We start from the raw sequence: 23442 nt of genomic DNA on the forward strand, positions 1-23442 counted from the left end.
ACTTCTTTTCCCCTTTTTAAGAATGTGCTGGTATGTTTTACAAGTTGGATCAGTTCTTCTCAGGATGGATGTTTTTGTCAAGTTCTTCAAGATCTGAAAAAGGAAACCAAAGAAAACTGCCTGTCTGTCAAAGATCTGCCTGTCTGCCCCAGAAGAGCTATTGTTCCGTTAGTTAGGAATGAGACTAATTGAAATCTAAGTCAACTTAATTCTTAATGAGATGCCCTCTGTGACTGATTATTTTTAATAGTTGCTTTATGATCCTCTGGGAAAAATTTAATTTCTTAACTACATTTATGGCAAAAGGCTTCCATGTGGGTACCAAGAATTTGTAGGATTTAAGTCCTAGATCTAAAGCTTAATTTTTCCTAAGGTAAACTAATTTTATTATGATGATCTCATAGTTAATCTTAGTGGCTGTTTCCTGAACCCACATCAGTGCTTTTTTAAAATTCTGAGGTGGCTTTTGCTCAACACTAATCATTACAGAGCTCCTCTCCTTTTTGTTAGTGCCAAACAAAACCTAGCTGTAAGCTATAGGGACTCACCAAATCATCACTGCCTGGGCAGAGAGGCAATTTGTTTTTATCTTCTGCTCTCAATTTCTTAATGTCTGAACAAGCTGTGGCAAGACAACTTGCCATGGGAGTTTTCATCTGAACTTACCCGAGGCTTTGGTTGAAGCAGACCCGAAGTACTGGGAACCAGGTACCTGCAGAGGAGCAGTAACACACACGGCGCCTTGGTTCAGCAGACTGCCTGAGGCAAGCAGTGCCACTAGAAGATGATTTTCCCCGCACCCACCAGATCATGCACATACCTCAGATCAAAATGGCATCAGAGGCTGCCGTGGCAGTCATCACATGAGATCAGATTGGATGTGGAGCAATATCCAACTTTTTTTTTCCACTCAATTAAGAAGGATTATGGCTCAGGTTTGGATATTTTCCAGATCGCTTGAACTCTGTTACTTTGTCAGGAGTTTAATTGATCTGAAGGTAAAGAGATTACTCAGGTTCAATCCCTACAAACTGTTCTGTCACCCAAACAGCACATTCCTGCAGAAAGTTCAAGGGGGCCTCTCCAGGCTGGTTTACATGACACAAGAAATGCATAAATCTGCCTAGGTAGGTTTAATGATTCATGATTCTTGCATGTTAGAAGTAAAATCTGAATAATGGTTAACACAAATAATCCTTGCACATAGTCAGGTTGGTTGTCAGTGTGCTAGAAAAACAGTCCACAGCCACCTCCTGCCTACCACGGCAATATGCTAGCGATTGATGGATTGCTTGGTAGGGAAATGTGCAAGGATTGGGATAAACTTCTAGTCAAAACTTTGCAATATGGAGAACATTCATGCTTATCTTTTTCATGCAAGTTAGCCAAGAATATGTACATCTACAGCAAATATCTGTACTCAAGACACAAGGCTAAAGTAGAATACTTTTCATTATTCTTGTCCCCTTTTCTCTGAGAACAGGGACAAGACATCTCAAAGGCACTTAGAGAATTCTTCCTTTAAATAAAGAAAAGGTCTGGGGGGGAGGAACAGGTTAGTAAATGTATTAACTGAGCAAGAAGTACTTCAGAGCTGCTGTGGAAAGAGAGCTGCTGAAGCGTATGTGACATTAACAGGATGAAGAGTTTGAATAACGTGTTCCTCTACTAAGGCAAAACTAATCTGGAGGTCAAGCCTTCGTGGATTTGGTAGCAGTCCTCCATGGAAGGCTGTAACTAAACTCTAATAATGTTTTCCTTCTAACTCATGTGTGGATTAGATGGAAGGTTATAGAGTTTTGAAGCCTTCTGATGACTCAGCTGAAGTGGGAATAGGTGGCTCACTGCTGTGTGGGGGTAGAGCTTGGTCTAGATTCCGCTTCACCAGGAAAACTCATGTTCTCAATAAAGAACTGTCTGCATGAAACTATTCTTTGCACACTCCTTTCTTTGTGCAGATAGGTCTTTTTTCTTTTCTTTTTATTTTTTTGCACTTGTTTTTCCTAATTAGTCATTTCTGAGGGTTTAAAAATTTTACATTTTTTGCAACACAAGAGTGGTTGGCTGTTCAGTAACTGCTTCCTATCTGTAAGTTGTCCTGACAGCATCTATCCATCCACAGTGCTTGAACGTGTGACATTTCTGTTCCCGATTAACTTGATTTAAATGACTGAAGAGTGACTAAGTCATTCTGTAAGGAAAAAGCCTGACTTGAGTTATATCTGGTAGTATGCTGACAGCCCACACAACATAGTCTTTGTACTACAGATTTCAGGAAAAAAGAGAAAAAGGATTTTTTTTTTTCCTGCAATCCATTGATACCCAGGACTATGAGATCTATGTGAAGTCCCATATACACACAATGTGTGTTTTGGGAGCTTATTTATTTCCCTTTCAGAGTTGGAGCTTAAATATAGTTGACTCTGCATGTTGCTTTGAGTTTTGAAGTGGCAACAGGTTCAATGTGGTTGATGTTGCACGTGCAGATTGTATTCATATAATGAACACTGTGTCAACCTTTATTTCTTCCTACGTGATGTATGAGCTCTTTTTTGACAGGCATGTTATACAAATTAGAGCAAGTGAAGCACTATCTAGGTGTTGAATATTATTTGAGGTATTTTTGCAGCCCATCCTTTTCATTAATAAGTGCAAAGGTATTGAAGGGCTGTGTTGCCCTTTTTGGAGTGGGAGTTAATCAAATTTCCTCTGTGTGTATTCTGGCAGGAGAGCAATTTAAATGCTGAAGGTTTAGGCAAGTGTAATTTAAACTGGTTCTTGATTTGTTGGCCTCGTAAAAGCAGGTGGGGATCTGGAGCTTGGCTTGGTTGAGTTGTGTGTTTATACACGTGCGCTGCCTTTTGCTTTCTGATGCAGCATTAGCAGCAGCTTCCCTATCATCCTATTGCTGTCTGTAAGCACCTGATAAGGAGCAGGAAGCACTAGAAGATAAGGAGATGGAAGCTGCCACAGCTTTCAGCCTTGAGCGTTTGAAGGGGCAGCTGAGTCTTACACAGAAAATTGAGTGCTGCTTTCTTGTAATACCCTTTTGCAGAAAGAGAGCCTTGGGAACACGATGCTTCTCTTGACTCATCAGTGCAGGTCCTTGTACAAAATGCTAAAGGTAAAATATTGAGCCTTATTATATGTTATGCTTAGACTTGTTACAACCCAGTTTGTACTCTGAAAACAGTACAGCCTTATATAATTTATGCAGAGATGTGGTTGTCTGAGTATTTGGCTTGTTAAAGTACATTTTTTTCAGAACCAGGGAGCACTTGGCCAAGTGGAGGATAGCTGGACAGTTTCCTAATAAAGTTCTGCTCTGCACAGCCAGGAACAGCAGGTTTGGGCTGGGAAGCTCCTGTGTCTGCTTTGCTGTTACCGTTTCTGAACCACCAGAAGGAGGGTGCCGGAGTGGCCCATGGTTAAACACCGAACAGTGCAATGGGGGCCACACACTGTCCTCTGCCCTTTATCTTTCAAAACACAGGAAAGTCAATAAGAAATCTGTATCCTCGTCCTGGCATATTACAGGATACATTAATTCTTTATTTTTCTTTTTAGTTCAGTCTACTACATGATACCCAATTAGGAGGCTGCAAGGCCCAAGTTCAGTGTAACAAAATGCTAAAGTATCAATGAGGCCTATGAACATTTAAAAAAAAATCTGCTGATGTTGTTATTTGTAAGCTTGTCACACGTACACGCACACAAAAAGTTAGGTCAGCAGCTGTTGGTTATATAGCCTGTTCTTTTTACTACAGGCAATTGCTGTTGGTCTGTCAATAGAGGTGACACTTGGCAGAGGCATAGGAACCTGTGCTGGTTCAGGGCCACTGTGCCTGAGACTGACCATTGAACACTGATACAAGGATAGCAAACGTTCTTAGTTCTTCCCACTTTCCTCCACATTGTCTCCAAACCACATCTTAGAGGACTAAGTAGAAGTGTGGGCAGTTAGCCTGGGCCAACAGCTGCCAGTGTAAGACAGCTTTGCAGATGGCCAAAAAAAAAATTTTTTTAAGTCAGGCTTCTAGAATTGTACTGGAGCTCTGATGGGTGTGTCCAGACAGCCATAACGTCAGGCTGATAACCCTAGGATAGTCCCTGAGCTGAATACACTTCCATCTGTAGGTCAGACTTCCTCTCACAAAGAGACCGTGTATCTGAGGTTCTGCTGCAATTTGTCCAAGTGAGAACAAATGTCCATTTTCTGTTTTTAAATTAAACAAATGAAAAATCAGGGAATATGGCTATGCTATTTGTGTCTAGAAGCTGAGATACTACAGCACAGATTCTGCCCCTTTAAAATTATAGTAACACATTAATATGGGAAGTAGCTAACTGCCTTGGAAGGAGACCTCATTGCCTATTTTGAAACTCTGGAAATGCTTCTATTGCAGGATGAGGGAGGGAAAAACAAAGACCAAGTATACATGAGTACTGATAAAGAGATGCTGTGAATCATCTTTGCAGAGCAATGGGAATGGCAGACTTGCTTTTAAAAATAATATGATTATATCGTTTTGCTTCATGGTTCTGCTTATTGTCCCTGAGTTTACTTGGGGAACAAAGGGAAACACTAATATGACAGATAAATCATTGTCTGCCAAAGGGTATAGAGAGCCGTAAAGAAAAGAAGTCATCACTTTTGTTTCCAAAGCCAAAAGCTCTCTGGCAAATTCAAGGTCACCCATGGGTGCTGGGTAGAAGACTAATGACTCGGTGGTGGTTGAGAGGGTGTTTGCTGCAGTGCCCGAGTTCACACCATGCAGTCAGAGTCATCTGTCTTCTGGAGGCCTCCTGAACAACCACGGTGAGGCCAAGGTCACTGAAAACTGCTTGGATAATAGATGTTTTCTCCATAGTAAAGGGCAGGGAATTGCTGAATAGGACAATTAATGGGCACTACTGGGGAGTGGGAAGGTGAGAGGAAAGGGTCAGGTGAGCTTTTCTCAACAGAAAGTTTAGTGATTTCCTTTCATAGCAAATGCTGAATGGAAAAAGCACAAAAAGGGGGAGCAAAAACACCTTTCAAAGTAAATTGGCTACATCAGACTAGGTGCAAACCTCCTGTTGTGTTGTCCATGTGTGCCCTATTGACATGCTACATTTTCTTAGCTAGCCAACTTGGAAACCCACTGAAGCTGACACATGCTTAGATGTATCTGATATATTCTAAAAACCAAGCCGATACCTTCAGAACAAATACAACTGCTAGCATAGCTCCTACACGATGGGAAACAAACACTGAGGGGTAGATTCTATGAGTACTTGTAATTATTGCTAACTTTAACTTTTAATTTATTCATTTTTTTAAATGTACCATCTTGAACATCTGCTATAAAGATATTTGGGGTTTCCAAATGTGAACAGAAACCAATGAGATCAAAGGATTAAAAAATCTCATTAAAAAAGAATGTTCACTTCTGCACTGTCATACGAAGTTTCATTTCTAAGAATTACTAATACACTCAAATGAAACTGAGAATCCCAAATTTCCTTAACGCTCTGGAAAATATTATGGTTACTGTTTTGCCTAACCCTGATTTCTCAGTCCCAATAGGTTCGTGCAATGGAGTCAGTGTGGAAGAGAGACTGCAAAATACATTCCTGCTCTCCTAACATTGATTTAGTGGCCATTTCCCTTAAAGAGTGAAGTTACAAAATCGGGCATACTTTTATGCCAGGGAAAATTCTTTGTGGCTTAGCTGATGCAGAATTAACTGTGCTAGCATAGCTATCCCTCTTTTGCTCCTTAATCTAAAATTAAAGTGACTTTTATTTTGCAGAGATAGGTCTGGAGCTGTGCTGGGTAACTGAACTGCACTGAAAGGGGTATTGTGAAATAGTTCCTTTGTAGTAGCTGTGGAGCTCAGTTTCCCTTAGGTATCGAAAGGCCCTCGTACATTCAGTATCCCAACAGCTCTTTAAATAAATCAATGTATTTCTTTCTTGAAATCCTATAAAACTGAATTTGAAAATCCAGCTGGGTTATGTATGTAACAAATACTCTCCATCTTTAAGGAACTTGCATTGAATTAGGAAGAAGACATGTAGAAGAAAAAAAAAACACCTCAGGGTGGGGAAAATGCTAAACTGAACTGTAAACAAAATAAAAAGCCAAAGCTGTAATGAAGAATACAATTGAGAAATATTTTCCTATTAGATACCAGAAACTATTCTTAAAGCTCTACAGACTCCTTTGCCTTGTTTCCTTCCCAGTGCATACAGGCTGATTTCTAACAAAATATGATCCCAGTGAATCCTGGGCTTATGGTGAGTTGCACTGACCCCATGAATCTTGTTTTTAAGGGTATTGTGTTAAGCCTTCTGGAAGATATTTGTCATCTTTCATTGCTGCCTTCAAAAATAACTTTTCAATTTATAGAGACTGCAGTACATCTGACCACTTTTATGCATGTGCTTCAGTTCGTGCGCTCAGCAGAGCCTTCAAGCACATGCTAAGTCCCTTTGATATCAGGAAGACTTTAAGAAGGGGTTAACAGTAAGCACATGCTTACAGGCTCTGGTAGATGCTCACAGATGACTGTCACAGTTTTGGGCATCATCTCTGTTGTTTGTACCTCTTCTAGGCCAGAACCTTCTGCTGAACCACAGCAGTGGACGGGGAACCCGTGCAGCGCCGAGTCCCAAAGCCCTGTGCACGTCTCTGCCTGTGCCTCCTGTCTGCTGCCTGCGCAGGACCCTGCAATTACACTCGGTGCCTGCGTTGTGGGGTTTGCTGGTTTCAGGGAAGCTTACCGTACACAAAGAGGAGCTATTCGTTTAAATGGGTCTGTAGGGAAAGATGACTGCAATAATAGCAGGCTGTTAAATATGCACGTTTGAAGGTTAATTCATGTACTGCATTCAAAGCCAAATATCCAGGACAGATGACTGTTTTTAAAAATAGCCTGGTTATTACAAAACAAACAAGGGAATATAGATGAAACAGCAAAAGCCCACCTGATTCCAGTACTATAAAATGTCAGTGACATACAGTAGGGGCCCTCATGCCTATTTAACTATTGTTTTTCTTCCAGAAGGTGTCAGAAACAAGCCTGTGCGCTGTCAGGTTTAGGCACTCGTAGTGTGCTGGTACTAGGATGGGGGGAGGTGGTGGTGGTCCAAATCAGCTCCTTATGCCTGAACTTTTTTTTCCTTTTTTTTTTTTTTCTTGGATGTGAAAGTTCTGTGTCTGAGTGTGATTAAATGGAGTACAGCCACGTCAATCATGCGCATGTCCAGGGCAGTTGTTCCAGTACTAATTCCTCAAGGCTTGCGATCAGAAAGTGGAGAGCTGTGTGTACAGAACAACATATAGCACAGCAGGGGGAAAGAACAACTATCTTGCAAATGTATACATACGTGTCTATATGCAGGACATAGCTGTGAAACGCTGACCTTTTCATTCCCCCTAGAAAGTACTGGCAGTACTAGCTTCTTCATTTCCTTTTCTGCTGTTTGCTGTATGAGCTGCAGCAGTGTGGCCTGGCTGCTGCTTTGTAGTTTGTGCTCCCAGAGCCAAATATTGGTCCCAGTGAAACCAAGGGAGTTCTGCCCTGCAAGGGAGGGGGAAACTCTCTGAGGAAGATTACAACTTGGCCTTGATAGTATCCAGTAGATGTAGCCAGCAACATAAATCTAATGGCAGAGCTCTGTATTTCCTTCTAAACGCAGCTCTCCTGAGGGTTAGTTGGTGGGATGTGCATTTGTTTTGATGTTTGTTAGATGATATTATCATGACAGAGGGTTGTTTTAAAACCAGATACTGCATTTACACAGATCTTATGTACATCACTTATAAAGATAATATACCCTCTGCAACCAGCTGAAATTGGATGCAGAGCCGGGGAAATGACCTGGCTGGCTGTTCAGTGAGCAGAATATTTCCCTGTGAGCACTGGTTGTAGTCAACATTGCTTTCCTGTTGATAGGAGTATGTGTGAGGTATGTGCTTTCTGCAGCAAGAGTGTTTGGTCTTCAGCTTTCCAATGAACTGTGGAGCTTGTCTGTGTCCCCATCACGTGTCACCCCCCAGACCTCCTGCCCCCAGTCTTCTCAACAGTAGAATTCGTTCCCTTTGTTGAAGACCAGTTCCTGACCAGTTCCAGTCTAACAGTGGTGTCGGAAACAGTCATTTATTTTACTGTGGATGAATAAATTAAATAAATGGTTTGCCGTTGTTTCCTTATGGAAATTAAATTGTCTTCAAGGCCTGACCCTAAGAAATAATGAGCTTCTACATTTGATATGAGTAGGCATATGCCGCTCTTCATATTGAGTTCTTAATGTGCTTTCTGAGACAAAATGTAAGTGGATCATGGAAGCAGGTACATCCCTGATGCTTGTGGCCTTCTGGGTCTCATCTGTCCGTCTGGGGCCCCGTGTGTGCCTTCTTCCTTTGTCTCTTTGATGAGCAGTAACACAGCCAAGTGCAGTATGTAATCGCTTGTCTCTTCTCAAGTGTAGAGCAGAAGCAAATCTTGTTTGTAAGGTGAAAGTCTTTGATAGAGAGAGAAGGTTTGACAGGTACCCTTAATTATACTTTTTGGCTTAAAAATGTAGAGGTGAATGTTTTAAATGTGTGCAACACATTGTCATCTGCCTGTACAAACTTCTGTTCAACAAACAACTCTGGACGTGACCCTCTGGAACTATATTAATGTTCATCTGGCAAAGTCCTGGAATTTCATAATCATATAGTTGTCACCAAGATCTTTTTCTTTCCTTTCTCTCTATTTTTATATTAATGGCATCTGTACTCCGTGAAGGTTTTGCTATACTTTGCTGCTGCATAATGAAAAATTATGAAAAGTCAGCAAGCCCATACTGAAAGAAAGTTCAAGCCATGTGGAGACTTCTGTCCACCTGCTTGGAGAAGAAATGTGTATGCAGGAGTGAGCAGTGAGTCCTGTATTTGGGTGCAGGTTGCAGCATTGTTTTTTGTGGGTTTGAAATTTGCAGGTGTGGGGAGGGAAGAAAGTAAACAGCAGCACTGACACTTGGAAGGTGCAGTTAGGAAATCTGGCTTATCCTCTTGCACAAAAATTTACCGTTTTCCAAGTCATAACCATGGAAAGTTGACAGCATGCTGTGTTGTTACATCAGCTCTAGTGTAAACTTTTCATCATGGAAATGTAACTGACACTATCATGTTCATGGCGGCTCAGTGTTGTAGTGGCATTGCACTCCACTGAAGAGTGGAATCTCAAGATTGAGAACATGCTCCCAACTCACATCCTGCGGCAGAGAACATACAGCTGTGCTCTAAAGAATAAGTTTAATACATTTTATGTATATCATCAATATAGGTTCAGAACAAGATAATGCACAATGGTTAAAGCCACTCGATGTACTCTTCTTGTATTCCTCACTGAAGAGCATGTAAAAAGATATTAGAGTGGCAAGTGAAATACAACAACATGCTTTGTTCTGTCCTGGTTTGTCAAGGGCATGTGGACTGCATTGTTCTGTTGTCGTTTGGAGGGCAGTATTTGCTCTGTGCTTCCTCTGAGGTTACCGGAGTGTCTCATGAAGGAGAAGCACCCAGGTGGCTTTGAGCACATACCTGTCTCTAGCACCCTTCAGCACACTTGCTCAGTAATTCAAGGCTCATAGATAGTAAAAGGATGTTCTTTCTTGAGAGGTTATTGGGAGGAATTAATCAAGAATTTCTTATTGAAATGTCTCTGTTGTAAAACGATAATTCATTAAAATCAAACATGTTTTCAGGAGAGGGCTTGTTCTGAGACTATCCTATCACATTCTGTCTTTTTAAATCATTTTTGCAGGAAAGGTTTTGACATTGTTGAAACATCTGCTTTGAACAATTTCTTTTATAAACTCTACTCTTTGAAACATGTAAATGGAAGTCTAAATTGAAAAAGATAAGACAAAATGAACAGTTTCACTGAAAAAAAAAATCAAGCTGAATTTTTCATTCCAAATTAAATGGGGAAAAATATTTTTTTTAAATCACATTCATGTTGGATGGAAGAATGTTTCTCATTTTGTTCTAAAAAATAATGAATAATCTAGCTGGAAATAAGTGAACAGAGAGCAAAATGACAGTTAATTTCTGTTCTTTGCAGAGCAAGTTTACCTCCTGGTATCTTTATGTTAGTGTATGATGTTTAACATTCCTGGAGTGTTCTCAGGACCACTGAGTCCCTCCTGGCATTTGCCCTCACTGTGTTTCTGTTCATGCATGACCTTTGAAACTGAATTCTCCACACCTCAATCAAAACCCTGTGGGAATTCCAACTTCGTAAAGATTGCAGGTTCAGTACTGCGGGCTGCTTGCTGCTACTTCATAGTAAATCTATATTTCTTGTCCAATTTCAGATGCAGGTGTTGCACAAAGTGATAGATCACCATAGCAGGAACCAGCTTCTAGCTTAGCTCTGATACTGTGAGGGCAAAGAGGGTTAATAAGGAAGTAGTCTGTAAATTGGCAAAATATGGTGCAAGAAAACATAGAACAACTACAGAACCAGTCTTTTCATTACATCTCTCATAATTGTTTCCACACATCTTACTAGTAGGTAGGTAATGTGCCTGAAAGTCAGAGCTGGTGTAAACTAACATTATCCCAGAAAGGTCTGGTGGAGTTGTACTATTTCATGCTATCTTCCCAAGAGAGACTTGCACAAAATGACCATAATATGGAAATGACAATGCTATCCTCACTGCCTAAATTTGCTCCACCTGCTGCTGGAGCAGATGAAAATTGATATAATATGAAGAATCTGCTAGAAGAAGGTTCCTTGAAACATCTCTGCAAAAGCAGCTGGAGCTATAGCAACATGCTTCTCATTTAATTGAAAGGATTTGGGGCTGTATTTGCTTTCTGCTTAAATATAATGAACAAGTGAGGGAAAAGAAAATAATTATTTTTGAGGTGTGCTGCTTGGATGCAAAGCCCTGCGTTGGTTTATAGCCATTTTGAAAAGCAGCCACAACACAACTGCCTTTCTCCGCACAAAAAGATGGGGACTCTGCTGTGCCAGGGAGGCAGCCTGCCTTCTGTCGGCTCAGCGCCTTAGCAGTGCCACTCTCTCCAGACAGTCGGGACAGATTCCCTTTAAGGGAAGGGGGAAGGAAAAAAAAAATTAAAGAGGAAAAACAAACCTTTAATAATTTCTTCAGCAAAGGCAGTTAAAGGCACTTGGAGTCTTGAACAGAAGTTCCTTTTTTATTTTGTGAGTAGGAAAAAAAAAAAAAAGCTTGCAGTAGTGGTCTAAGCATGAAATTTCTCATTTTCAGGCCATTTATGTTCAGAGAACTTGATTCTTCTGCAAGCCCACGTTACTTGCAAGACACCTTTCTAATGAATCTTTGCTTCTGTGTTGGACAACAGCACAATAACCATGTTTTTCTTGCCTATCGGATGAAGCCTCCTGTGATCATGCTTGATATCTTTTAATTTGTCATGGATATTTGTGTTTTCAGTAAATTGTTTAGACTGAAAGTTAGAAAGAAACAGACTTAAAAGGCTATAAATATGCCAATGATTCTGAACGCAGAGGAGACAAGTGTGCCAAAATCTGAATATGAAGTGTGACTGAATAAAACTTTACATGATTATATTATGGACCTTTCTCTTACCAATAATCAAAAAGCTTATAGCCAAGCTTTAACTTCATACAAAGCTTGTAAGTATCCACAATAATACTGAAGGTGGGTACTAAGGGGTTGCTAATGAAATCACAGGCTTCTTGTGCATCAGATGCAGATACATGGGTGCAATAGCCTAATAGAAACTATGACATGGGGTGAGTTTATATTACTGGTTTGATCGGAGCAGATTCCCACTGACCCAGTCTTTGGCAAATAGCCCCTCCCTCTCACCTACTGGCTCTTGAATTTTCATGGCCTTCTCTAGCCTTTCAGTTTTTCAGATCAAAAACCTGATGGCAAACACAGCCTGGGACCAAAGTGTCTCTGCTAACCTTCCTTTGGATAATTTCTTGTGAAGGGTTGATGGCATGGCAACGTGCTTTAACTCAGCCCTCTGTATGTGGCTAATGCACGGGTCGTTCCTTTCTCCCTGGGCAGTTTCCTCTGGAGTGGCTTGTGCATCAGTAAACCCTAATGTGCAAGGCACAGTCCCTTGTTGCCACAGCAGAGATTGTGTACAGCAAATGAGGGGCATAAAAATGTCAGTCACATTATACTGATCCACAAGTAAAGCTTATTTTGGACCACAGAGGGACCTAAGATTAGATAATGCCATGCTTTTTGAAACAACCATGGTTCAGATTTTAATCCTAACTGCAGACTCATGTCAAGGTGGCTGTGGGCTCACAGCTTGTTTGTGGACTCATTACTTGATTACTTGGAACCTCAATTAATTTAAGCTCAGCTGTGTTCCAGCAGGCAATGTCTGCAAGACCTTGTCTTGATCCTGTTCTCATGGCCTGTGGCTTATTTTATAGCTAGGCACATGAACATATCCAGAAAGTAATCCTTTCATTTGTTTTTCCTCAAATTTGATAGCAAGTTGATAGTGCTGCCATGGGAAACAGAATCAGGAGGAGGTACAGTTCTCTTTGGACTCTAAACACCGACAGTGAAATGTGCAACACCTGCCTACAGCAGAGATGCCACAGAGCAGCACACCCAGCTCCTTAACCTTCAGCGCAGTCAGCAGCAGCCCCCTTGCAGCCATCAGCATGGACAAGGGCATACCCAGGGTGAGCTAACTGGGAATTTGCCAAGCAGCTGAGCTGTTCTAAAAAACCTTGGGGCCTGAGGTATTTGGGAAGGGAGTTAGAGAATGTGATTGCTCATGATAGCACAGAATGGGATTCAAGGACCAAAAAGGTCTTTCTTGTGTTTTCTATCTGGGCTTTAAAAAACAAACATTTCCTGCAGTTACATTCTTACAAACAAAATCTTACTGCAGCCACATCACTTAAATGGAGGATCAGGCAGTTGGGGGCAGTTTTTCAATGCTTCTGAACACCAACAGAAAATGCAGTTCCTCTGGTCAGGGGGCCTAGCTTGCATCTGGTTCCACTGACATAGCAAAATGGTGCTGGCAGCAAGTACAGAAGTGTGCACGTAAGGAGAGTCAGCCTCAGGATGAAGGATAGAGAGGGAGGCAGGATTTCTTTCATTTTGGATCTTACGCTTAATCTTTCCAAATGTAGTGCTATCACACAGAGTTGCAAGGTTTTGTTCTTGTTTGTTTAGTTTTCTTGAGCCAAAATAATTACTAAATCCCTAGTGTGAATACAATGATATCATTTATGTTAAAACTAGAGAGTGGGAACCAAGTGCTGTTTCATGAAAAGCTAACGTGTTTTGTTTTGTTTTGTTTTTTTCCTTTTTTTTTCTTTCTTTCTTCTTTTTTGAAACAGAAAACCAAAATGCCTGAACCCATTATCTTGAAAAAGGATTCTGAGACAGGAATCAGCACCCTTCCCATATGGTGGTAGCCCAGTGGGAAAGGTCAGGTTCAAACACATTTTTTAAATCTTGCCTTCCACATTAGAGGTTGCCCTTTCTGGTTTGTATTTATGTCTGTCTGCTGGTCTGTCTGACTGCAGTGTATGGCAGTGCAGAAGAACCCCAGAAGGAATGCTGTATCTGTCTGGTTTTGCCAAGCAATTGTACTGTGAGCACAAGAACTGCTTCCCAACCAGTATTTCATTGAAGCTGATGTTTTTCCACAGAAAGCTTTGGTTTCAACAAATCAGCACTTTCCAATGGGGAAGTGTTTTGCCAAAGAAATTCTCCAAATATTTAGCTGTGGTTGTGGTAGCTCCTCAGTAGGGGGAGTTCTGGTATGCTTAGTTATAGGTTCACGTCCAAGAATTTGCAGGACGTTGCAAAGTGCTTCCATGAGTGTGGTTGGTGTATGTGAAATGAATAAAAACCCCTAGGATTTCTGTTCTTCCATAGGCTTCATTATCTCCTACTTTTGCTTTTGCACACTCCTGCATTAAGCCGTGTACTAGTGCACTCCATTCTCATTTCCCCTTGGGACAAGTTCCTCCAATGCAGACACCTTTCTGCTGCTCACCCTGTGGGAACAGAAGCAGTGAAATAATATTCTGGTGGATGTGTTGCCTTACCTTCAACTCATCTGTTTATTCTGCAAACACATGGACCCATTTAAAGTGTTATCTCTGTCTCAGAAGTTTATCTCATTTCTAGCCCTGCCCAAGGAGCAGATCACGTAAGCACTGCCTATTCCACAGCAAGGGTAAGCGGAACAGGAATTAACTGGGAATTAATGTGGAAAGAGAGGGAAGGAAGACCATAGGTATGTCAAGAACTGAAGAGGCATGGTCTTCAGGTAATAAGCAGCTTAGGAAGCAAGTATCTGTCTAGTCTCTCTTCTCTGTGTAACTCTTTTTTTTTCTTTTTTTTTTTTTTTCTTTTTTTTTTTTTTTCCTCTGCTTTCTGCTAGTGATGAACAGCAATGCAAAATAAGCCACTACAAACAGTCAGCTTGGAGTTCAGAGAATGGTTTTGCTCCCCTTCCACCTGACTGCCAGATCTCGCTCGCCCTTCTCACCAAGACCTGTCCTCCCTTGCATTTATGCACGTACTAAGAGGCGGTGGTTTTCTGTGCACGGTGTTTGTTACAGCTCCACTTCTCCCCACCCATCCCCCTCTGCTCTCTCTACCCTCCCTCCTTGTTAGACATGATTACATGTTGTTTGGCCTCATTCCATTTAGGTTACTTTGCTGTATCATCCTGAATTTGTGCATAGCATAACAGCTCCAGAGATCTCCTAGTTTGAACCAAATGATAGAGTAGGCAGAGTTCATTAAAATAAATAACAGCATAGCATGAAACATAGCCCTGAAGTAATCAAAACTGAAATTTGAAAAAGTGACTCTGAGTGTAAAGAAGTTCGTTGCATGCTGTCTGTGACAGGCAGAAACGGGGGCTTGCAAACAGCCAGTTTTATATGCTCTATTTAAACCTGTCAGCTCACCAGACAAAGGCATGGGTGCTTATAACAAGGGGAGAGAAAGCAGTTGGGAGGGGGATATCTGTGACCATATTGTAGCACCCAGCACATAAATTCCTCCCTTGATCCCTGAAGCTGGGACATTTTTCATGTTGTTGTTTTTTACTGGGGCCAGTGGCAGAGGAAAGCTGTGATTTAAGCCTCAGCATGGGGAATGTTTTATACAAGGCAAACTTTCTATGCTGTTAAATGCAGCTGACAGCCTCCTTCTACTTGCTCCCTTGTGTGTGGATCTGTCCCATTTCTTTAGTCTGCTTGTTTTCAGTGTTTGTGGTGTTCAATTTCGAACTATTTCTGTGACTTTTTCTCTGCTGTCTTAAAATCCCTTTGTTCCTCGCTTCAGCTTTTTTTCCTCAGAGCACTCATTATTACTACTAAACTTCTGTTCTTAAGGTGAAGGTTCAAGGTCCAAAGAGTAGTTTTGAAGAATGTGAATTTTTTTACCAGTTAGATACTAGACAGGGTGCAGCAGAGGAGGCTACAAAAGTGTCTTATTCTTGCATTCTGCTATCAGCATTTGCTACTGTCAGAAACAGGATTCAAGGCAAGATGGTCCAGTTCTGCAGCTCTTTATGTTCATCACTGAATTTATTTTGGCAACTCCTCCCCTGTAGCATCTATGAGTCTACAAATATGGTGTATAAACCAAGTTGAAAGTATTCCCTGGTCATCTCGAAGGAACACACAATCCAAAGATGCGAAAACTCATTTCTGTTTCTCTGCAGAGGTACCCTGTGCACAGATGAGGCATTTCTGTGATTTTTGCACTTGCACACTGGAACCTGAAGCAATTATACCTGACTCCCAAGTGTTGTAGAAGCAGGCCTTGTGTAGGTAAGGAGGTGTGCATTTCCTAATTGTGAAGTGATTTTTGTGTCTTCTTATTCCATCCTTCATTTTGCTTTTAGTCTGTCTCTAGTATTAAAATCCATGGAGTGCACGAGAGTAGTTGTGCATGCCACTGTATCCTGTTTGCAGGGGTTAGCAATGGGTTAAAGTCTTGCCTGGCATGAGAGGCAAGAGGAGGAGAGTGTTTTCAAGTATTTGCTGGAATGCACTGTCTGGAATCAAGGGCTGAGATATTTGAAAGAAGACTCCACATTACAGACTATGGGAACAACTGGTTTTATCCTCCAAATCACTCCAGAAGGCATCACTTCTATCAAAGTAATTGTGTAAAAAAGACCCTGCTGCAGAAGACAAACAGGAAGGAAAGGAGGAGAGGACATGATAATGTGCCAGGGGACATGGAAGCTGCTCGAGAGACCAAGCTCATGCCTGGAGAGGCCTGGGCATGCCTCTTACCGACAAGTGACCAACAGGCCCTGCTCTGTCACAGCAGGGCCTCGCGCCTGGCTGGGATTCCTGCTGGCTTGCACAGCTTCCCTCAAAGGGGGCAGGCTGTTCCCCTGTCTGCTTTTCTTTGCTAATTTTCTGACACAGGATCTCCCTGGCCGTCCTGCAGGCAGACAAAAGCTTTGACTAGCACAGCAAATGTGTAGGAATTAGTCCCTTAGGGCAAGCTGCAACTTCTAAAGCCAGTTTCAACAGCAGTAAATGCATTGCCACAGCCAGAAATTCCCTAGCAAGTAAAGAGCATGGCAGTCACGGACCCACAAAGTTAACGAAGCCACAGGACTCATCCAGAGGTTATAACAACTGAGGTTCGTTTATACCAAGAGATTTAAGAGGTCTGCAGGTGTAAAGGGCAAGTCCTAAACAAAACCCCGTGAGCCTGACTTAGCTACACCAGTTGTAAAAGAAGTGTAGTGTGACCAGAAGTAAATTGCCTTCTGTGCACATTTCTCTATAAATATATGGGCAAATAAAAGAGTTCTCACCATCTAGATGTGGAATATAATTTCTTGAGAAGGTGAGAGGTGACATGCAGGGAATTTTTCCATGTGGTATTTCATCCAGAATTAAATCTTGTGGATGTCTGAATCCTGTGTTTCAGTAGAGCATACAGGATTTCCTCCTGTGCAATGGGATCTTTCCAGAGTGTAGAAAACTGTCCTGGAAAACTTTAGTGGCTTTTATTTTAATTTGGTCTTTGGGAGGAGTCCCAGGATTGCTCTGGAACCTGCCATTCCCTGAGCATCTCCCATGTGTGTTTCAGTCAGGAGGAGACATTCATTCTTCACTTGGAGGTATAACAAAGGGTGTTCAGCAAGATATTGATCATGGCCCCACCAGCAGGCACCTTCTTGCAGAAAATGAAATGTTCACTGCCTCCTGTGATGTCTGGAATCAGCTGCTTGTTGCACCAGGTTTCTGTGGAGCAGACACAGTGTCTGACTCAGTGTAAAATGGTGAGGTGAAGGGGGAGCCATGGATAAATATCGCACAAGTTCCAAATCCTTAATTTGTGGATCATTAACTTCACACGGTAACCCTTGGAAGACAAGGTCATCTGCTTCATGGGCTGGGAAGGTGGTTTTGCAAATAAGGGTGTTTGTTCAACATTGCTGATCCCTGCTGATCCGTTATGAAAGCCACATTAGTTACTGTACCCACACGTTATGTGCAGTCATGTGATGCTCCAGGCCTGAAATACATTTAGCAAGTCAGAAGAGATAAGGCAGGCTACAATCTGGCTTTCTTCCCTTAGGTTTGCAGAATGTGTTTGCAGATGTGTTGCTCTTTAGGAGGCTGGCAGGAGGAGGGGGGAACATTTTCTTTAATAGCCTGTTTCAATACCAGAAGCAAAAGATGAGGTCATCTTTAACACCTCCCAGTAGCTGTGATGTCCCTCCCACAGCCTGAGCCATGCTTGTCTCAGTTCTGCATCAATGATGATTTTTAGCCATCATGAAGTGGACATGACTTTGGCCATTTCGCCTGGCTTCACGTAGAGCCAGTGAGCTGAGCTGGATCCGTCTCAGTGCTGATGGTTGCAGCCAGTGGGTCAAAGTAGCGCACCTAATCAGTAACCAGTGTGTGACCAGCATCGTGGCTTGGAAACTTTCAGCTTCTATGTCAGGTAATGTTTTGGTTCAGCAACACATGCATGACTTTTCCTCTTTTGGTTAATAATTGTGTTCCCTCGCAGACATTACATGTTTCCCGTAGAGTTGTAGGTGCAACTCATTCATACATGTGTGCGTTACTGTGGATGAGAGATTCATAGGAGTGGCTGTAGCCATCGAACATTCAAGGATGTGGACAGGCTTTGTCAGCCAGTAGCTAAGAGAACAAGGGAATAAAACACCAAATACCTGTACTAGGCTCCTCACAGGCCAAGGCTGAGCAAATTCTGCTTGCCTTAGATTAGCACAGACTTAGCCTGTTGCTTTCTGGTGCACCAAGTTTTGGTTGGTACAGTAGTTGGAGGTTGGTATGTCAAGTTACATGCAACCTGTACTTGCTTCTTCATCTCCAGAGGCTACGTAATGCTGATTACAAGTGCCAAAGCTTGCTTCTGCTAGCCCAGGACTGGGAGTCCCTTTCTTTCCTGTTCTGCAAGGACAGTAGCTGTTAAATGTCACCAAAGCATAGGACATAGCTGGGAACCAGTGGGTGAGGTATTTATCTCCCCTCCCTGAGCAATGTACGTGGTTGTAACACTCCGGCTGGACATCTGGGCTCCTCGCAGGGGCTGGTGCAATGGTAGAGGCTCATCGGCACCTCTGCTGCCCTGGGAGCATGAAATGCCTGACCTGCTCAGCCCACTTTGTACTTCAACAGTAAATTAAAGGTCTTCATTAGCTTATTTGATAGTTGAATAAAATGCTTTGAAACACTGGCACATTAACTGCAATCAAGTTTTGAAAGGTCTCTGGTTGCTAGAAGGAAATTAGCTTGATAAATCGCTCTTTTCAATTAACAAATGGGTAATTTTTCACAAGCAAGCCCAGAAGCTATCATTTGGGAAGGGTGTTTTTTTCTTTTTTGTTTTTACTTTTGTTTTTCCCTTTGCTTTTTTATTTTTTATTTTATACATGATTTTTCTTAAAGAACTGATTGAGAGAGACTGGTTGTCACTGGAAGCGTAAGATAGCAGCCTGTAAAGCCATCCTCCCTGTCTGCCTCTGACACACTCACAGGGGTCCCATGGCCAGGCGGTGCCCTGTGAATTGTTCATCCAAAATGGCAGTAGCTGATGGCACAGCTTTGTTTTTTGCCTGCCTTTCTGTGCCTCTGCTCATCGGTTTGTGTAAAGACGCGTTACCCTCCCTGGGTCAGAAAGGCCTGTTTAACTTAAACTAAGGGTTCCAGGATAATTATAGTTACTTAGTAACTTTCATCTCCAAATAAACTGGTTAAGAAATGTGATGGCTTCCCTTTTGGTCAAAACCAGAGACTGACCCGAAGATACCTCCAGTCCTCAAAGCTCTGAACACAGTCTGCATTCAGAAAGTGCTCCCCGAGGCTGGAACAGATTGTGTCCCTTGTGTACTGAGCCTGAAAGGGACCCCAGAAATGCATGCTGACCCCAGTTTCACACCAGAGCTACAGACATGCTAAGAACTTCATATGCTCTGTCTACTGCGGAGAAGCAAACGCTAGTATAAACAACTGTGACACTGGATTCATCTTGCCTTGGGCATATTTATCCAGGGTATTGCCATTACGTCATTCACATTGGGACTGGCATTATCTGCTGTTTCACATCTTGGAAGCTGGTACGAGCCCTAGTCAGAGGTCAAGATGCTGTTGAAGTTCAGATGTTTCTGAAAGAAAAGCATAATTCTTGCAACAGCAGAGTAATGTTAGATTTGCAGCGGTGCCATGTCAGACAAATCATGTGAGAGAATTGAAATTATATTTCTTTTTTCTTTTTGAAAATGAGGTTTTATTGCCAAGAATTTAGATACTGCATGTTAAAATCTATCTGTAAAAGGCAACCATAGCCTCATCTTTGAGAACTGAATAGGGTAATTTGGGGCTTTTTTATGGTATCAGAAGAGACCACAAATGATATAAGAACTTCCTTCCACCAGCTAACTAAAATAATACTGAAATATCCTGCTGTAGTTTGGAGTAACTGCATAAAACATGATGACTCACGTGATTAGAAATTCTCCTTTATTTTTCCTCTGTGCACAGAGCTGCTTCTGGTGAACTGTTTGTCACAGTGCGTAATTACATTCCTTTCACCTAAACTGTTTCTACGTTTCCCATTTCTTTTTCCTGCAATGCTGATTGTTCTCGAGTGTCTTGGTTAGAGTGGAAGCGATCTGTATGCAGAGACTCGGGTGTCAGGCTGCAGTGTGGTTTATGAGAAATTTAGCATTGGGACAAAAGACTCGGCAGAGTTGGAGTCTCCCAGAGGACTGCTGTTGACCCCTACCTGGCTGCTGAGGCAAAGGTTCAAGGCACAATACAGACTATCTCCTTGAACTTAGGGTTATCATAAAACATCGCATTCCTTTGGAGGACCTCACCTCTAGTCAAACGGTGCCTGGGGGCAAACAGAAGATGGCTCTTGCCCTGCTTGCGGTAAGAAGGTCCATGTGAACATGAGCAGAAGCTGAAATATCTGAAAACTGCCCATCTGTTCAAGTACAGTCTGCACTTCTACAGGGAAACCCTGCTGCTTCTGGCCTTGGGGCTTCAAAGGTTTGCTAAGCGTTACCAGTGGTCCCCGACCTAGGGCACTCAGAAATCTCTTCTACTTGTGCTGGCTTGTAAGGGCCCTGCTCCCCCTCCAGGCAGGAGGTGAGTCATGGTGCCTGGTCCTCATACTGAGATTTGTTTGGCTGCTATCTCATCTTCCTGTTTTCTTGTCCGTTCTCCCCATTTCTTTGTTCTGTCTGCCCAGCATGTGCTGTGGTAACCGACATTGGAAGCTGTGTGGGCAGGGAATGGGTTTTGTTTTTAATTAAAAAAAAAAAAAAAAGAAGTGTGGTTACATCATCTTGCACAACAGGTCCCTGCTCTGTGGCTCGGCCAAGAGAGTCCTTCTGAGCTGCAAAAAATATGAAAAACTTGGAATTGCAATAATTAAATGATATTACAGCATGTTGTATGTAATAACAACACATTCCAGTCTGCTCCCTGCATGGAAACTCCCAGGTACACCTGGCAACGAGGGAGAGAGAGATCTGAATACTAATGGCAACTGGAGGAGGGGGCACCTAATCGTATTTTGGCTAATTGCCAGGTTGCCTGCTCTTGAAAAATGTGCCTGTGCTGAGCTAGGCATATTTTATTTTATTTTATTTTTCGTGTGGAGAAAATTGGGTTGGGTGTTGGTAGGGCTTGATATTTTCCTCATGCTTCCTCCAGTCAGCTGTGTGAAGGTTCACATAGCCATGAGGGCCGCGCTCGCTGCCCCGCGAGGCCTTCGGGCCTTCTTGGAAAGGCTTGGAGCAGCTGGTCAGACCCAGGGAAGAAATTGCAATTTTGGAGAGGAGCAGATGTAAACTAACAAAATGAAGAAGTATTTCTGTGTTTTGTGGGTTTGGGGGGGATTTTTTTTTTTTTTTGCTTGTTTGCTCGATTCTTCTTTTTTTTAGTAAATCCAGATGACTAACTCAGGGCCTCTTTTCTCCTTCCCTGCAGGCAGAACAAAAGTCTCTGATGATTTGCTTGCTTCAAAAGGTCCCCACTGATTTTACCTTTGGGTCTGTTCTACCATCTCTCATTGTTTCATGTAAGCATTTTCTGTGGTAATTAGGCTGGTAAAAGCATATTCCCTGGTGGCCTTCCTGGAGTGCCTGCCCTCTCTGGGTTGAGAAAGCTCTGCTTGGGGGCAGCATATTTTGTCTCTGAGCGGGGAGGCAAAGAGTCGATATTGTGAATGCTGTCCTGATTATGATGGAAAATCTTTTAAAAGAGGAAAGTTTTGCTGCATTTCCTAGAAGCAGTTCAGGCTATGTTTGTCTGATTTCCTCTGGAAGCTCACAGCAACCTTGACGGTGAATGTTTTGTCCCTGGCTGCTTCCTTCTGGACTCTGCGGCCTGCATTGTCCTGCAGGAACACAGCTATCTCTGTGATTTGCAGATGCAGGTGCAGGCACTTTCTGTAGCTGGGCACAGATACAGCCAGAGCTTTGAAGACCAAGACCTTGAACTAGCAGTGGAAGCAGATTAAAAACCCTCTTCAGCTTCCTAAAATGCAACGCCTACAGTCATCAGGACTTATGCGTGAGGCAACAAATGAAAACAACCCTTAGGTTTTTAAAGGCTTTTAAAAATTGTACGAGAAATTCAATATTTTGTTTCCTTGCCTACAAATGATTGCAAACTATCAATATGAATGCCTCTAATTTCAAGGTTTTTCTTTTGGGATATAACAGAATTTAGATAGCCTCTCAGAAGTATGGCCACGGGCAGGGGAAGAACGGACGTGTCCAGCAGGGGAAATACAGCCATCCAGCGGGAATTAACAGAGCAGAAATGATTTGGAAATTCTAGTTTCTGAAGCTTGCAGCAGGGCTGTATTCAAGGGATTTCTTCAACAGGAACACAGGCCCTAAAAGGTTATTGAACTGCGGAAGCTCATCTGAAGCAGAAGAGTGGCCTGGAGAGGGGCTTAGTTCACTGAGCTGTGTCTTTCCCCCTTGTACACAGCCCATGCCTCAGTTTCCCCACGTGCAGAGCACAAGGACTGCCAGTGATGGTCTTTTGCAAAGCCCATTTGAGATCCAGCAAGTAAAAGTGGCATGGCCATCTGGATATTGCTGTCATTCAGGGCAGAATCAGCATGGTTCAAAGCCAGAGCGAGCCCTTCCACGTGGCGTGTTAAAACCCCGATTTTTGGTCCAGGTTCTGAGATCCCCCACCCTTGGCACAGCCAGGCCGGTGTGCAAGAGCTGCCTCACTGGTGAGGTGCTGGTGTGGGGCCCGACCCATCCTACCCTGGCAGCACGGCCACCGCCATCCACATCCTCACACCACTGCTTTGGCCTTCCCACTGGCCACAGCTCTCCTTCTGTAACACCTGGGTGCACACTGGGGTCGTTTGTTCACTTCAGTTTTGCTTTGTGGGAAAACTGATACGGGCTGCACATTGGCTGTAAAGGAGAACAAACAGGGTAAGATGGGAGTATTTCTGTATAGGGTGATAACTGGCTAAGATGGGAGTATTTCTGTATAGGGTAATAAATGGGGTAGGATGGGAGTATTTCCTTTATTATGGAAAACTTGTGAAGCTTCTCTTTTTTGCTGGCTCTTGGCTCCTGAAGGATTGCGCTGTGTGCCTCCTGAGCCAAATGATAAAATTAAAGAAAATTAAAGAAAAATAAATAATAAAATAAAGCAAATTAAAATAAAGGAAAATGAAAGAAAAACGAAAGAAATTTGGTAAAGATAAAGAAAATAAGGAAAAGATAAAATATAAGGAAGAGATAAAATATAAGGAAGAGATAAAATATAAGGAAAAGATAAAATAAGATAAAAATAATTTTAAATAAAGTGAAGTAAAACTAAAATAAAATAAATTAAAATAATACAAAATTAAGATAAAGTAAAGTAAAATAAGGTGAAATAAAGTAAA

Source organism: Aythya marila (assembly GCF_965140915.1).
Source record: "Aythya marila genome assembly, chromosome: 20".
Lineage (NCBI taxonomy): Eukaryota > Metazoa > Chordata > Aves > Anseriformes > Anatidae > Aythya > Aythya marila.